Genomic DNA, 18552 nt, shown 5'->3' with positions numbered 1-18552 from the left:
TACTCCTTGTTTTCTAGAATATATTGAGAATCTTGTTTTCTGTATTTTTGTTATTCCAAATATATATTCTTTGAGTAAATATTTTTTTAAAATCTTTGAATATCAGTCCCTGTGAATAGGTCTTTTTAAAAAGTCATTTATTTGTCCACATATAAATTTGCAGATATATCTTGACTTTGATCCAATTCTGCATTAATTTAATTTGATGGTATTGTGGTGCTTTAGACCTTGAGCCACTTGACAGGGAATTAACATATGTCTCTCTAACATAACCTTCCACCAATTTTTACAGAATACAGCACATCATAAAAATCCAGCTGCGCGGTGTTCTGGACAAGGTGTATTAACCAAGTCAGGAGGACAGCTGCTGTACAGAGATGTTAAATCAGAACCACTGAGAAAACAAGCAGGAACGGAGAAGGTGGCTCAAGCTGCAGAAGTGCTGGACCTGATCCCAGTGGAGGGACTCAGGATGGCTAAAAAGACATCCTTTCCTTCCAAAAGAGGAAGCTATTAGGGAACTGCTCAGACTGAAGTGATTCTCTGCTGTGCATCTGAAGAAGTCGGGCTGACCTATGCTACTGTTGTGCACTAACAAGGGCAGATGGACATAAAGACTTCTGTTCTAAAACTGCTTTGTCTTCTTTCTGTGTTCCTACAGTTAGCATAATCAATACTACAATTTTAAGACTGATCGCTCTTTACGGCTAATTGCACCCTGGTACTGAAAGAAACCTAGCTGGACCTGCAGTGTACAAATGGTTAATTTGCAGAATGTGGTAGCCTTAGGAGAGGGGAGATTTTTTCTTCCTGGACCTGACTGGGAAATGGTCTTCTCTGTCTGTGGTCATTTTGCAATCAGCTTTTGCATATTTTGGACCTAATTCAATGAAACGTTGCTGGTAAATTACAGAACAGTAAACAATCAAGTGGCAGCAGAGACCACAAGATTTGGCTCTTGTGTGTGTCTGCCAAGGCAGTGTGTCTTCAAAGGCAAAACCAAACCAGCTACCCCATGTGATGAGGTGTGCCACCCAGAAGAGCTATTTTCTGTGGTGCTGAAGTGACGACATGGACAGTTCTGGGGCTTGTTTAAGGACTGAGCATATGCACTGTGTATAGAGCTCATCCAAAATGAACCTTGTGGCTGGGGATGTAGGTGCAAATGTTTAGTGCCCTTCATCTCTTTACTGTGGGTAGAGAATCTGTGGGTGAAAGTGTTGTCTTTGATCACTGCCTGTTCAATTAGTTTTCTGAGTGATGATAGATCCCTTTGGCTACAGTTGAACATGTAAGATGTTGAAGATCCAGCTGTCTTTTGTAAAAGTTTCATTAAAAAACAAGGAAAAGATCATCCTTGGTTGCTGCTGAAGGCCTCTAATCACTTGTAGAGCTTGGCTGAGCTGATCTAGAAAATCATCCCAAGACTTTGTTTTGTGGTAGAGGCTGTCATCCAGTTGTGTGCTGAGGTCCCTATTTTGCATCTTCTTCACTGGAGCAAGGTCCTCTACCCCAGCAAGATGTCACAGGATGTGAACTCTCCATTTGGAGCAAGAGGTCTTTTCTTCTGTAGAAATCTTCATGCCCCAAAATGTTTTCTTTCTCCCCTGGGTCTTCAAGTCCACATACACAACACCCTTTTCTCTGTCCCACCTCATCCCTTTTTCTCTGACAAAGTGGTGTGTCATTCAAAGAGAAGAGATGCAAAAAACCAGCTTGTTTTCTGCTTCTCCCTGTGCTAGAACAGAGGGGCTGTGCAGAAGCTACCATGTCTCTTTTGTGGAAAGAAGTGAGAGCAAAGGAAGGGGAGGCAGAAATGCACTTCCAAGTGGCTCAAAGTAAGGCTCACTTAGGCCCCTTAGGCTCAAAGGACAGCACAGAGCTGAAGTCAAGAGTAGGGTCCTGGACATCCTGGTGCTACAGTGCTGCTAATAAGTTTAGTATTGCATTTGTTTTGAATCTTGCTAGCGATGGGCCTGGTGTAGCTCATTGCTACCTGGGAGAGTGGCTGTCAGACCTTCTACCCCACATCTGAGGCAGCCTGCAGAATTCTTCATGAGTACATTGAGCACTCTCAGAAAAGCGTTATTTCTCCTCAGGAAGCTCTGCAGGCTTTCTCAAGCTTATTCTCTAGTGTGCACCATGGAAGAAATAATTTGTGGGTTAAACCTTAAAATGATCCAATATCGACCTTCTGATTCCAGACCTTCCTACACCACAAACAGCAATGGTTATAAATTTATAAACTATGAAAAATTAAACATGCAGTGAACTATAACAGCACTTTAAAAACAGCACATTGAGAGTTGGCACATACTGCTAAGATTACTCAGATGCTTTCACAAATGTGCAGGGCTGCAATCCACTTGCCTGGCACTGGTAGACCATTCATTTATTGTTTATAGTAAGAGTAGTAGGAATTGCTTGTTTGTGGGTGTTCAGGAAACTGGTCAGCTTGGTCAAGACTTCAGAAGCGCTTAGACCTCCACAATGTTTACTGGGAAGTGGAGGACATGGGATACAGAGCCCTCCTGGAAGTTTAGGCACCAGTTGCTTTGGGGAAGTAAATGCATGGAGTACAGTTTTATTCCAATCCACCTGTGTGCCAGATGTTCATCAAGATTACAAGCATGCTCCTGTCTGCACCTCACTTAAAAACTGCCATGAGGAATGCTATTTAAATAAGTTTACAATTTAATAATGCTGTGGGTCTATATTTATGCCCATTCTTGGAGAGGAATTTTGTGATGGACTACATTGTTTTAGCAGCCAGTCTTAACTTGAGAAGTTGCTGGCTGTTTACTGTAGTCTGCATAACCATTTCAGTGCGGAAAGTTCAAGAAACAAAGGATTTCATGCATGGCAAAATTAGTTCCTACAGCCTGTCTTTATAACTTGTGCTTTTCCCCCAACCCCCTTTCTTTATCACCCTGATGCTGACTGTGGCAGAGCCTCTGAAGACTGAATGTAGCAAGTATGTTTTGCTATAATCTATAAAGATCTCTAGTTTCCTTAACTTGGGTTCCTCAACTCAGTGACTGTCACCTGGACATAGAGCTTCCTTCCTTCCTTCCTTTCCTCTCCTCCTGGGCCAGTAGATTTCTGGATTCTAGTTTAGATATGCTGCTGTAGTAAATAAGATCGGAAATGCTGAAGGATGAGCATGAACCACAGACTTCAGACCAAGTGTTTGAGTGACACTTGGATGAAGGATAATTTGGAATGACAACCTAGGTACATGTAATTAGTAGAATTAATTAAAGATATTTTTAAAATAATTTTTTTGTTTTGATAGAAGATTATTTGCAGTCTGACAATGACTCTTTATTTTTTATTTTTGGCTTTTTAGTCTTGAAATGATACTTTTATTTGTAGATATATATATTATTTTTTGTCCGAAATAGTGACAGGGATGTGGATCAAGTCTTCATCCCAGTGGTAACAAAATTATTACACTTGTCACAGTGACCTTGATCTACATAATCTATTCTGTATCCCATTTCATACCCCAAACTCAAGCTCTGTTTTCCCAAAATTCTTAGAAAGAGTGAAGTTTTTCTGTTTGTGCACGTAAAGGTAAACGTGCATGAAAAATGAATATGTTACTAGCAAAGTAGTCCACAAGCACTGAAATATTCTTGGCATCTAAGCCATGGGGAAAACCCAGTGCATCTAAAAAGAGGTTTGCAGCTATCAGCTTTGTCAAATAAGGTCTTGCTGTTATCCTTCTGGGCCTCTGGAGAGCCCTGAAATGCTTTATTGGGGCTAGAGAAAGGTGAAATGGAATTGTGTTTTACAGAATGAACTCCAGTGGCAACTGTAATGCTAGTTCATGATGTACCAGGGTGTATTTAGCCTTTTGTGTGTTTGTGCTAATGATAAGCCCCAAATGCTACTTAAAACTCACACATACTTTAAAAAACTGATAATGAACTGTTTTCACCTGTGAATGTTAGATTTTCTGCAGGATAGAGCTCAAAAATGGTTTAGGTGTTTTAAGGTTAAATAAGTCAATTAGTAAAAGGACTGTTACCCTACAGGTAATGACAGTAGATTAAATGGTCCAGATAAAACATGTCCTAAGGCAAAACGCTTTGATCCCTTTCAGAAAAAATGAGAAAGATCTGTGATCTTATAAGGTTTGATTACATTATTAATGTGTAAAGTGTTACATGCCTTTGCACTTCAGTTTTTCTCTGTCTTTACAATAGTTCATTATTCCTCACCAGATATAGGCTTACAGGTCTTCTCATAATCTATGTCTCCTGCTGTTTGTTTCAGGTATCCAACAATGAGAATAATTATGCTTGCCTGTTGGTATTCTTTGTTTTCAGGAAACAGTGCATCAGGGAGGCTGTTTCAGAGATGCAGACTCTTGCAGGCAGCCAGCCAAAAGATGCAGAGTCTGAAAACGGAGCTTAAAAAACTTCAGGTGATTCTTCCCTCATTTGTGATTGTAGAGCCCACTGAGGTAAGCTAGATTGATTTTCTGCTTACATGGGCAAGATCTAGCCATTTAACTTCAATTTTTCTTTCCTTCTTAATAGTTTATACTATTTCTTTTGTTGGGCATCAGAAATACATTACTTGGAGCTGGTTGCATGTCTTCTGGTCGATAATGCCTAGAACCTCAAATTAGAGAAGCTTATAACTGTTCTAAATTTAGAGGCTGAAGTTTTTTGGGCTGTAGGTCTGCCAGAGACTCACCTTATTTTCTGCAAGTTTGTTCCTGGCCTTTCTGAGAAATGCACTGGCCACAAGCCTATTGTTCTGCAGCTTAAAAAAAATCAGTCCGTTTTGTTTTGTTTTTTTTTTTTTTGGTGTGTGAGAAGCAGATATGGAATGTCCAGGCATTAGAAAAAAAGACTCAAAGGAAAGTTGCCTATCTATGAAGTGTATCTTCTATTGTTTTTATAAAAACAAGTCTGAGTACAGTCATAGTTATTATCCTATTAAAAAAATCAGTTTACATGTGCTCAGTAGCAACTCATCTAACAGCTAATTTTTTCCAAAGGCCCCTTATACACCGAATACGTTGCATCTCTTTGCTGGTCTTTACCTTCAGGTTGGAGAGCACTGTTTGGTCCTGATGTGGGGCTCGGTAAGACTTGCTTTGGAGTTACTGCATTTGGGCACTGCAGTGCTGGATACAGGGACAGGGATCGCAGAAGTGGCAATTGACCTCTCAGGAGAGCGCAGGAGGAGAAGACAGCTCCCACACTGAAATGGAGCAGGACTTGGCCTGGCATGCACAAAGGTGCAGACAGAAGAGCTGTGTCAGCGCAAAGAGAAATGGACCTGCACAGTGGCATGACTTGAAGGGGGGCAAACCAGGGAAGTATGTTGGAATGACAGCAGCAGGTTATTGGCACAGAGCAGAATAGCCCATGGTAATTTTAAAACACTTCTTATCAAATAAGGATATGAGTGCATGAATCCAGTATGCCTCAGATAAAGTAGTTTGTTAACTAATTAAGATTTCCCATAAAGGAATCTGTTCTGTCTTTTTTTGAAAGCAACTAGACCTTCTGGATTCTTACAGGCATGCATTGCTTTTTCCTTCATATGAGTTTATTGACTGCATTTTAATACCTTCTGAAGGACCACACAAAGAAACCTTCATGGTTTCACATTCCACTCTGGTCTCCATGGCAAAGGTTCAGCTGCTATTGCTTTTGAATATGAATTTCAGGATGTAGGACTGATAATCCTATTAGTCTGTCTAGGAAACAACAACAACGAAAAAGAAATAGAAGTTGACTCAATGTTGGAGGTAATCTCCTTTATCAGACTTGTATGAGAATACATGTTTCAAAGAGGAAAAGCATTCAAGAATGGCTGTTTCATCTTTCTAGGGTCTCATGTAGGCTGAAGTGGTGCATATTTTGGCCATATAGAAGGACTGAGTAAGTTTCTGGTTACCTTGTATTAGCAATACCCTTATCACCTGTGCTCTATTAAAATCTGGGTAATCGTACCCATTTCTAACAAAAGAGAGCTGTAATATGCAGTTTGGGTTCACTGTACCATGTATAAGCAGACTCAGCTTTAAATAGTTCAGAATAACTGCTTGGATTTGAAGAATAGTTGGCAGGAATGCCTTCTGCTAGGTGACCTTTGCAAATGAGTCTGCTGCTGCTACATGTAGTACCTAAGAAGCTGGTGTTTACTGTATTGGTTCTCTCCTGGGAGCTGGGAAAGAGGACACAGCAGCTCTTTGAGGCTTGGCAGAAGATATTCAGAGATGTCACTCCCCAACCCATTCCTGCCAAATACAATTAGAACTTTTGCTGGAGAGAAAATCATTTAGGGGTTGCACTTAAATCTTGGAAGGGCATTTAAGACACATCTGAAATTCTTCATTTTCAGCAGCTGATGCTGCAAACACAATGTAGATACTAGTGATAGCATAGAATTTGTTTTTCTTGCAATGAATACAAGGTATAAAGTGTTTATTGACTTAAAAAGAAAAAACTGAACAAACAGAATAAAGAAGAAAGCATTCGTGGCTGCTTTGAAGAAAAGAATGTTTTTATTTCATACTTTGAAGAAATTGTTCAAGTAGTTCAGCCGTGTAAAAATGTGACCACTCTAATGCTGCCAAGGGCAGTGAGATCAGGGATAATCTGCTGAGGAAATGCAGCTCACGCCAGCCAAAAGGAGAGTTTAAAACTTGCAACACCAATTTTTCCAAGAGTGAAGCATGTGCAGAAGGGGAGATTTGTACTGTTCTTTGCTTGGTGAAGAATCCCCTTACCTGTTTTGAGGAACGTTCTGTCTGGTTTGTGCTGTAGATGCACGTGGATGTGAGGGACAATCTTATGCATCTTCTCCCTCCATACTGCCTTTTCTTCCCAGTTAAAAGCTCCATCTAAGAACAAAGCAGCTGTAGGAAAACTATATAAAAGTTATGTTTCATCTTGCATTATGCTTCTTCCAAAAGAATTGCAGGATAACTGCCAGAAAAGGTGTAGACCAAATTGGGTACATTGCAGTATCATTACATGGTAATACAGAAATCAATGCTGTCACCATTGCTGTGGTAATGGGTGATGTGTACCTGCCAGCCTTATCATGATTTTGAGGATGTACAAGTTACTACTGATAGTAGTGTGGCACTGTAGTGCCCTTGTACACTGCTGCATACACTCTCTGACGTCCCAGTTTCTGCTGTAAAATTTAGGCAGTGCTTCCTCAACGTAATGGAAGTGGGGAGGAAGAAGAATGGATGGAGACCATTTCCTCCTTACCTGTCCCTTGCAGGTAAGTGTTGCTAGGTCTGTGTGGTTCTCTGAATACCAAAGGCTAGTGTCTGAAAAAAGGGTTCTGTTGCGTAGGTAGTCCTAGGGTCCTTGTATCAACTTGAGATAGGTGAAGTCTCATAGAGCAAGTCTTTCTAATTAGAGGGAGAGTGATATATACCCCCTCCAACACACTGCTTCTCCTAAAATGGCATTGACTTCTTGTCCTTGGAAGATTATAATCTATCTTTTTTGGTGTTCCTGTTGTGAGAAACTCCAGTGAAATTGCTCAGTAGTCCCTCACAGTTGCAAATATAAGGTCCTATTTAAAAGTCTGTTTCAGAGGGTCCTAACCTCTGGGTGGTTTTCTGTGCAATGTGGAGGAGGTACCCTCTGGCTGTGCCTGGGTTTGTGCTTCCAGGCTGTCTGTCTGGATGGACAGTGAACGTCATCTTCAGGATGACTTTTCCCAGGACAGTGTGTGCATACATAGTAAGTGGTATACACGATTAAATGACTGTTTAAGCTCTTCAAGTGATAAGGTACAATACCAGTTAGTCACCTGAGGAGCTTGATGAAAATGTATTTACTGCTGTTTCTGAAGAACTAGTACACTACAGTAAGGGCAGCGTAGAAAAGCTCAAAGGCAGGATTTGGGTGACGTGATAAAATTAACTCATGGAGCACCCACTGAAGAGGGAGGGTAAAAGGTAATTTTGGATAGCTGTCCATTTATGATTGCTGCCCACCTTGTGAGCTCAGTGAGGAAGAGGTCTTGCAGAAAAAAAAAGAGAATGTGATAATGTTGCTAAATAATAATTAGTAAAAAGGGAGGGGGCCTGAGCGAAAGCTGTACTGACAACTTTAATTCTGACTCCAGCTTAGTGCTTGACTATGTATGCTTAATGTTCTTTTGAAGTAGTTCTGGTATACACGTGCCCACACACCCCCTTTGCAAACCGCTGTAGTCTGAAGAATAATTCTCAAGTTTTAGGGGGGGCGGGGGAGAAGCTTCCTTTTTGTTTAGCAACATGAAATGATTCTGTCATTTTTTTTCCCCTGGGGAGGTCTGAGTCAGCGGAAACATGGGATTATAGTGGAGTGTCTCTTCCATATACTTTTGACTCTTACAAGTATTGCCATACTAATGACTAAAGAGTAACTACTTCTGAGTGACTGCTGAACATTGTCCAGGGGCTCTATAGGTCAACTTAAAACGGAAATAAAGAATGCTTCATTTATTTGAAAATGCAGCAAAACCAGATTTAGATATGCTGCTACTGCAACTACCAAAGTACCTATGATGCACTTACCTATTGTTTTCATTGATCTTCAGGAATTATTTCTCTAAAACATGTGCAAGGACATAAATAATGTTACTTTAACACTTTCAAGTTCATTTGATGAGGTTTTTTGTCTTATGCTTTCTTCAGTCACACATAAAATTTATCAGTGCCTTCTCTTCCTTAGCTTTAATTCCTCTTATATTTATTCCTCTATATTTCTTTGTAAGCTTAAAATGGTTTCCTACCATATGAGCTGGCATCAACATTTTTTCTGTAAAGGCAATAATATTGCTTTCTAAAGCATCTTTCTATTCTATGGGCAACAGACTAGAGGAGACTTTATGTCTTGTTCTCATCCTTGCCCTGTAATGTGCTTTGGCTGTAGTCGCTCAGCACTTCCATCCCCTTGTTTTTGAAGTCTTTCCTAGAGCTCTTTGTGCTACAGCTGAAGTCTGTAAGGTCAAAATATCAATTTTCTTGAGTGGGCAGTGGTGGTGTACTTACTGTGGCAGAGAAAAAACAGTGATGCTATACTTCTCTGCACCTCAGGCATTGTTCCTTCACCCTGCTGTATGACTGCTTTGCTTCTTCTGGAAAGAGAAACTCCAGACCCAAGTTAGTGTAATTCACCAAGTTTGGAATGCACCGAGGTAGAAAGGGATTCTGGAGGAAAGAAATATAACCTTAATGGTAATCTTCAAGCATTAAGGGATGAGCCACTGGTAGCACTTTGCCCTTCAATGTTCTTGCTCCATGTTGTTCTACTACCAGACATCCTTGCTTTGCTTAGGAATCAAATTGCCAGCACTATGTTTGACACAGTGGTTTGCTTCTTTCTTCTTCATTATCATGGTACTGGGGTTTCAGTTCACCTTTCTTCCAACCTGACTGACTGACTCTGCTCAAGTTTTTAGCAGTTTTGAGGTGCTTCTCTTAGTAACGTGCCCAGGGTATTGTTTTTGGTCTCTATGTTATCTTTATATTTACCCTATCAGCAGCACTTTTGCTCCTGGCCAGTGATATTGGTATGCTCATAGCACCCAGGTATGTTCCTTCTTTCTTGTCTGCTCACATTCTCATCAATAATTCTGTTTCTACCTCCGTATCTCCCTCTTGGAGAGATACAACTACTTTAAAGATAACAAAAACAGAAATTCTTTTCCTCCCCTCTGATTCTCACTATTCATCTTCCTTTTCTCACTAGCAATGTTTGTGTCATTTTTGTTGTTATTTCCAAGAAAACACCTTTTTAAAAAAACAGCAGTGCTCTGCTGTGGACCCTTCTCTCCCACGCTATCAAAACAGGCACATATATTTTTAAGCACAGTGCACTGCGATTCTTAATTTTGGTTCAGTGGATAAGCCTTTCCATGTATCTCTTGTTTTGTGCCTCAACATCAACCATATTTCTACGCCTATTTCTTCATTTCCCTACCTGCTCTCTGTAGTCTTCTAAAGTTTATGCAAATCAGACTGATTTTACACTCTTCTCTGTTCCTCATGATCACCATCTTTTCTGAAGACTACCTATTGTTAGTCTAATATTCTTACCTTATCCTTATTATGGCAGTTCTGTTTATTCTCCTTAGCTTCCTCACTGCCTGCCAATTCAAAGTTTTCCTGTTAGCACACTCTTCTTATTCCTTGCTCTTTGTACATCATGCCTTTCTCATCTTGCCTTTGGAATTTTTTCACTAATTCCTTTCACTTCTTATTTATTTCCATAGTTTAAATCTCTTCTTAAAAGGAGTGTCAGTGTTTTGCTACTTAATCCCAAGCATACTGTCTCTCATAGAGCAGCATTGCTTGTTTTCTTTACTAGGCTGTATTACTCGAAGGTATTGAGCCTGCCTGATGTTTTTATGGTTTTGTTGTTTGTTTTTTTTTATATAACCCTCCTCCAAGTGTCATATTGCAAACTGTTAAAAGGGGTATGGTCCTTTTATTTCCAGATTCATCATTATTTTGTTTCTGCTCAGAACTAGGGTAATTTTAGAATTGTATCTGCCAGAAAGACAACACTATAAGAAGACTTCTTTTGCAGGGGATCAAAGATGTAAGAGCTCACAAGCGTTTTCTTTAGTGCCTGAAAAAAATATTGCATTGGGCAATCCAACCATGGAAGGGAGAGAAAAACTTTGGAGAGGGTTCAAGGCCCAGCTAAATGTAACACCTTGGGCTGCAGACAGTTTCTTGACCTTTTTTTATCCTATGCATTTTCATCCTGTGTGCCAAACACAGTTGGTCACAGATTTCAGAAGTGCTGAAAGAGCCACAAGGAGAAAGAAAGAGACTACAAAACCATGCCTCATGGGTGCCTGGAAGCCTGGAGGCAGAACCCAACTGTGCAGGTCAAAGTAAGATACTTCTGGTTGGTGATTCACCATGTTGTTTAGGGTCCTGGTTTCATCTTGAGTCTTTCTGTATTTGATGTAACACTCAGCTCCTGCAGACAGATACTTTTGGTGCAAGTCTCCCCTTCCACTAACCCCCTCATTTTTCTATCCTTTAACATCTCTAGAGGAAAGAACATTTGATGTGACTATGTCTGAAAGGTTCATAAGCCAGAATCTGGTTGTTTTATGAAGTTTTTTAAAATTTTTAAAATGTTTTTTTAAAAACATATTATGATTTTTAAATCCATCTTCTTGATTTGGGGGATAGGCCATCACAATGAGAGTTTGAAAGTACTGAATGCAAATACCTCTCATGCCTGCCGGGGGAAGGGGGAGATGTGGAAGGATCACTTCTTTTGCTAGGCCTTTGTAATAGGAGGGACAATGAGGGAGAGGATTATTTCCATGGGAAAAGCTCTGAAGAAGCTGGATTTATGTGATATAGTTACTGGGGGAAAGGCCCCATCATGTACAAACTGAGGAAACTGGGAGAGAGTTACGAGAAGCTGTTTCATGTGGAGGCATGCCTGAGAGGATAAAGATCTTTTAAAATACTCTTAGTTGTAGCTAAGTCTGGAGTGGGTTTATGAAGCTTGGAGACCTGTAATAAAGCATGCAGGCTCTTTAAAGACTTGGAAGGATGGCTGGCTCCCCTGTGCAGTGATGCACAGCTGCAGGGATTTAGACCAAGCATTTGATTTCCTCTCTGGCTTATAGGAACCAGCATAGAAAGAGGGGGGGGAGGGGAGAGTGATAGTGCTTCTCAGAAAGGGAAAGGATATGTTTCAGATAAGGGAAGCATGAGGGATCCCTATCTTCATTGTATAGAGCTGCCCTGGGCTTTTTATGGGGGGAGGAAGGGACAGAGAGGGTAGTCAGATAGTAAGGGCTAGTCATGAGATTTCTCACTAGGGTGTCATGACGCTCATTATCCTGGAAGGTGAGACCAACTTGTGACCCCTTTCAATATGTTATTAAAACAATGGGCCTAGTTCAGTGGCCTTGATGGCCAATTTATTGCTGCTTCCTTGATTCCTCAGGAGGCTGCCTACATGCAGAAGTAGTTCAGCCCATGTAGGGGAATTCTTTAGTTTGAATGACAGATTGCACAACACAGCTATAGTGCTTTTGGACCTCGACCAGTATGTGTGGGTGCTGCTACACTGATGCAGGCAGATTTGTTGGCGTGGGGAACATCTGTTCTGTGGTGCCCCTGAAAGATGTAGACAGACCTGAGACTATGAGATGGATGTAGACTCATGAAACTGGTCTGTGTGCTGGACTCAACATGTGAACATTTTTCCGTCTCCTGCACTGTAGGGTGTTGTATTGTCTGCACTCCCAAAATAGCTCTGGAAGGAATTGTTCTCTAGGAGAAAAACATTTGAATTATAGTTTCTTCCATGCTTTGAAAGAATGTTAATGCAGACTCTCTGCTGGGCTATATTAGCAGTAAATTATAGGAATTGGCAGGTAGTCTAGCTCGGCTAATTTGGGATTGAGGGGTAGGAGGGAAGAGATTTACATGTTTCCCACCAACCTGCAATAGCAAGGGATATTTGTGTTGGAGTGCCTGCACACCTCTTTAGGCAAAAGTCACAATGTGGCATTCTGTCATGTCAGCAGTGGATTCTTATTTTCCATGTTGCCTTCTTTCACAGATGTATTCAAAAGCCGTGAAATCCTTATGTGGATTTTAGGCATTTCAGTCCAAACTATGGTCCTGAGGACCTTGTGCTTGTTGCCATCTAAACTTGGAGACTGCTGAGTTTTTTTGTCTTCCTTTCTGCTGGCATTTTTCTTCCCTGAGATATACCTGAATGCATGTCTCTGCATACATGGAGACACAATCACTTCAACATCATAGTATTGTGGAAAAATCTGGTTGGAAAGGATTTCTGGAGGTTACAGAGATCAGGCTCCCACTTGCAGACATAATATTCCTGACACTAGGTCAACTGTGGCTCTGCTCACCCAGCTCCTTCTGTAAACCTCAGAGGATGGGAGAATCCATGATCTCTCTGGGCAGTGTGTTTCATTGCTGTGCCACACTCTCCTGTGGAGGAAATATTTCCTATTGTCCAACCTGAACCTCACAAAATGTAACCTTGTTGTCTGGCACTGCAGAGAAAGGTTTGGCCGTGTCATCTTTGTAACTGTATTATAAGTTGTAAACTGCTGCAAGATCTCCCCTTGGCCTCTTGTTTGCAAAACCAAAGCCCAGATCCCCTCAGCTGCTCATCACAGGTCCTGTGTTTGTGGAACGTGACCTATCTGTTAACCTTCTGGCAGTCTCTCTTCTCTTTCTCCAGATTCCTGTTGCACTGGGTTTCCACAGCTGGCCACAGCTATTCCAGGTGTGGTCTCACCAGTGATGACAAGGGGTTGAGAGCATCTTCCTTGGATATGTTGTCTATGGCCCTCCAAATGTGGCCTGGTGTGGAGTCTGCTGTATGCACAGGGCCCCTGTATGCTGTTGGCTCTTATTCAGCCCAGTGTCCACCATCACGCCAAGTCCTTTTGAGTCCTTTTTGGTTGCTTCTGAGTCTGTCCTGATGCATGGAGTTGTTTTGTTTTGGCTACAAAACTTTGGGCTTCTCCTTGTTGGATGCCATGACATTTCTGTTGGCCCAGCCCTCCTGTTCTACAAGGTTCCTTTGGATTTGAGCTCTGACATTCAGCATGTCAGCTACTCCCCTTTTCAGTGTAATCTGCCTATGGCGATTTAAAAAATAATAGCTTTGCATTGCGGCAAATTGGCCCTGTTTGTCGTATGTAAAACTGTGTTTTAGCTGAGGTGCAGCGTGTTCTGTCTGAAAATGTTGAAAATGTCTCGGGCAACCTTCATTTTGATGAAACACTCATGCTCTACAACTGCATCTAATGCAAAAGAATGTGCATTCGTGTTAAAATGTTTTTCTTGAGGTTTTGTATAGTTTCAGAGGACAGTAATGCTGATACAATGACCATGGCTCAGTTGGTATGTGGTAATTTGTTAGGCTGCATTGTGATGTAATCCTCAGATTGCTTTGGAGGGGGCTGCACAAAAGTAATGTGGAGGGAGACAGACTAGTCTTCATGCTCAGGACATTTGTTATGTTTAAGGTATTTGTGTTCTCACAAGAGCAAGGGCAACAGAACCGTGTAAGACCGACATTCTCCCTTCTTTTACTTCTACTGATAGGTAATGATCCAAACGAGTTGACTGGGCCAGTCTTCTATCATTTGAGATAAGAGATAATAAAATTATCTGAGAGATCAGAAGAGTTTGATTAAGGTGGACCAGAACTGCAGGATGGAGACAAGCTTCTGCCCAATGAGAACCTTAAACATAGTGCATGCATAATTTGGTAAAAAGTTCAGATTAAAAGATTATTTAAAAAGCCTTTTTTTTCCCCCTGAAACTCTTTCCCACTTCAAAGAACAAGAAGTTTCCTTACAAGATTGAAAGGCGGTGAATTCCTAACAGACAAGCCAAACTACAAGTGCTTTGTGTATTAGCGACCTGCTGCAGGCAACAGAGATGAAGGGCTCATTTCCTTTCAGCATAGGGACTGAGGACCATGGGGGAAGCCACAATAGACCATGTGCCGTCTGAGCTCAGAGCCTGGGAAACATCTGCGCAATGCCTGGTGTAAGTTGGAGCCATTTCAGGGAAACTTTAGTTACCTGCTAGGTCCCTGGGCCCTTTGTAGTTGCATAAAGGAGAAAAAGGCTGGATCTACAAGCCATTCTGCTCCCTTTTGTGTCCCATGTGCCAGCATCATCTCAATGGACCCTCCTTCAGCAGGAATTGGGAGAAATGCCAACAAAAGGCCATTGTGTTAGCTTTTCCTGGTGGAAAACGAACCTTGTGTAAAGCCTTATGTTGCAATGTACTATTTCTGCCCTTCCGCAACATCAAAAGTTAAGGTTTGTATCCATGCTAAAAATGCAGCTGGGAATATAGCTAATGTTTCAGGACACAAATTCAACATGCAGAATTAAGCTCACAAGGAGCACTTTTAGTCACAGAACTATACTAACAGTTGGGTACGCTATGGATTTAATTTTTTCCTCAGGAATATCTGAAGCTTAGTAGTTGTCATAAATGCTGGACCTTGAGTCACAACTCTTCTCTTTTTGTTTATGTACGACTAGTGTGTGAAGATTGCAAAACACTTCCGTCTAATAATTAAAACTTCCCTGACTAAATAAATGTCCAGCAAGTCCTACGTGAAGCAATTAGTGTGCTGGGGTATTTGCTCCAAGGCAATGTTGTGATGATTTGCTGTACCGAACTATCTCATCTGCAGGTGTGAAATGCAGCAGACTCTCATTATTCATTTGTCATTAATGCACATAAAAAAAATTAAAAATTGCTCTTCAGTATCTGGTAGTTTTCATACCTTTAAGCAAGAGGTAATAAGGAATAATGGTTCAAAAATTGAAAATACTGATTACTGGGAAAATACTTTTTGCTGTTCATGAACTGTTTATAGACTATCTATATTCTGCAGATTCTTACAGTGGATCATATAGATGAACAATTTTCAATTTACATGTACGAACTATTTAGTTTGACTATTTGCCTGCTCTGGATCGTGGCTGGTTGCGTGGCTACATAGTTGTTCCTGGACTGAAGGACAGATTTTTAGGCAGTGGAATACGGAATAGTAAATATTTGTGCTGCTGCATTGAAAAACTCAATTATGTGCATGCATTTTGCAGAGAATAGGTATTTTTCAAGCATTCACATAAATCAAAAAGCTATTCACTGGAATGTTTATGAACTTCAAAGCAGGGGTACATGAACAGAAAAGAGCATAAGAGCGCTTCGGAATTCAAAGAGACGTTCTTAAACATCACTTGGCTGTGCCAGCCTTAGGCCAAGTGTCAATGCTGTCTCTCTGCTTACTGTTTAATATTCTGTTGATATATGCACTGAACATTTGGGATGGCAAAGTGTTCTAACGTTCTGTTTTTCTTAAAATATTTATGTCAGCTAGGGGTCATAATCGGGGGGACTGCTCAGAACTGCAGACAACTGGAAAAAAGGAATCAAGGTATTAAAAATGACTGCCATCCTTCATAAAAGCCAAAACTTTTTTCTTATTCTCTCTTCATGAAAGCTATCTTGAAACTGTTTGACTGGAAGAATGATCCTGGGATCAGGGAGAGTTGGAGTAAATTGTCACTTGTTGACTGTTGAGAGACTCCAAAAGAAGGCTGGGGAGGGAGAAGTATGTGCTGATTTTTGGTTTGTTTATGTGGAATTTCACAAGTTGCACCAGACTGCCATGGAGAGACTGAGAACAATAGAAAGTAACTTGAGGCTGGCCACTAGCCAAACCAGGTAGTTTGGCTGCAGATGTCATACTTGGAGCATGGTGTTTGATTAATTACATGCAGACTTATCAGTCATCTCATGATTTTTTGGCAAAGAAGGAAATAATGGAAATGGGAAGGAATATCCTATGCAGGAGAGTGGTTCAGTACTGGAACAGGTGCCCAGAGAGGGTTGTGATGTCTCCATCCTCAGAGATTTCTAAAACTTTTGGATGAGTCCTGGAGCAACTTGAACTCACTGTGAAGTTGGTCATGCCCTGAGGAGTAGTGTGAACCAGAAGTCCCATCAAATCCTAATCTTTCTGTGATTCTAGGTGCTGAAAGGGGTGTCTCCAGGAAAAGCAGAAGGCATAAGGCATGAGATTAGTATCTCTTTCCTATTTGGGCTGCAGGGTAGAATTTCAAAGAGCGTAATAGCTGGAGTCTCATCTCTGTGCTGGGAGCCTTGCACAGCTTCTTTATTGAGCCCTGATTTTTCTCTTGTGGACTTTATCTCATCTCTGAAGTCATGGGAACTGAAATTTTCTGCTACATTTTTTCTCCTCTTATCAGAGAAACATTGCTTTGTATTATGTTATCTGTCTTGTCTAAAAACACTTTTAGCATGTTTTTAAGTAACACAAATATCAGGCTAGGAAGAGAATTATTGTGTAATTAGATGTAACAGTATGAAACGAAGAGGAAAGTTTAGGACAGATACCAGGGAAGCCTTTCATTGCAAGACTTCAAGGGAAGTAGCAGAATCAAGTGATTTAAAACTAGTCAGAACAACTTCTGGAGACTAACACTGTACAGAAATACCCTAGACCTCTTGTCCGCAAAGTACTGAGCTCTTCTTGTTAAGTCCAGTCAGAGAGGGCAGAGCATATATTAGACTCTAGCCTTTTTACATCTCAACAATTCCATAGTAACACACCAAAATTACTTTAAAAATACTATTTCATTTTGCATGTGCTGACCTAAACTGTAAGCTTTCTTAGCAGAAGGGACTTATGGATGTCTAAAAACCTGGCAGAGTTTTATGTCTACATACAAAGGGGGAAAAGTTTGGTAGTCTTTTTTTCTGTTTAAGTACAAAATAGGCAAATGAGTAAAAACCTTTCTTTTCTTGGGTTAGACTGCAATGGCTAGATTGAAGCTGAAATATGTTTAGTGTATTTAAAATACATGGTTGACTACATTCTTATGTAAGTAAAAGAAGTTACTAGGCAGAAAGCCCAATCAGGTTACCTAAGCAGTGATTGGACAGCAGTAACTGTTACAGAGAAAGAAATATGGGCTGGTGGAGTCTGAGTTGCTTCAGCTGCTGTAAAAGTGAAGCTATGAGAGAAGGACCTTAGTGTAACCTCTAATCACCCTGGGGTAGTGCAGCCATCAGACCACAGGGTGGTCAGTCCCATGTGCAGTGGGATATTCGTTTGGGTGATGGTGGCTCGTGACTCTCCAGATCATGTGCTTGCTGGGCTTTATAAGTTCTCTGCTGTGACAGGGCAGATGTCACCAGGTCTGTCTGAAAGCTGCAAGGGTGGTATTTAGATTCTTGGTCGGGGCAAGTGCATAAAGACATAACATTACTTTGTAGAGCCATTACCATTAAAGAATGTGTTACCATTAAAGGTAGTGTTATCTCTCACTTCAGACTTGAAAAATTTTATCAACATGTTTAGAGAACAACTTGGAACACTAAGAAACTTTGTTTTGCAAAATACACAACTTCATTCTTGACCATGGAAAGAAATGAATAAATAATTAACCACTTGCATGGATCACAACAGGTTTAAAGTGAGGAGGATCTGCTTTGAGAGGACGATCATAAATTTTAGAGCTAGGGCAGCTGAAAGCCATTGAGAACTGGGCTTGAACTTGTGCAGGGGTAACTGTGATCTATGAGAGTCCCTCAGTCTGACAGTTTCTCCATGCTTGTGCCAAGTATGCTAATGAAATTTCAAGGGGTTACCAGTCATGTATGATGCATAGTTTACAGATATTTGTGTTACTGAGTGAATCAGATCTGAGAACAAGGTGAAAGATAGTTGTTGTAGTCAATGAAATAACTAATGATGAAGATTATTAAGGACTTAGCATTTTAAAGCATTCTTTGGTGTAGATGTACAAAAAATGGTAGAGTTTTTTTGCATGCTGATAATATATCACCCACCTCAGTCTCTCATTCAAGTCATGAAACTACGTAAAACAATACTTTTCCTTTGGTGAAGGTAATTTATGTGTATGGGGCAAGATTTAATTTCTGTACTATCTGGAATATTTTCCTGTTAGCATTTTATTGTATTCTGCAATTTG

Source organism: Falco biarmicus, chromosome 2, assembly GCF_023638135.1.
Source record: "Falco biarmicus isolate bFalBia1 chromosome 2, bFalBia1.pri, whole genome shotgun sequence".
NCBI lineage: Eukaryota > Metazoa > Chordata > Aves > Falconiformes > Falconidae > Falco > Falco biarmicus.
The sequence above is the reverse complement of the archived record's forward strand: the minus strand, read 5'-3'. Positions refer to the sequence as shown.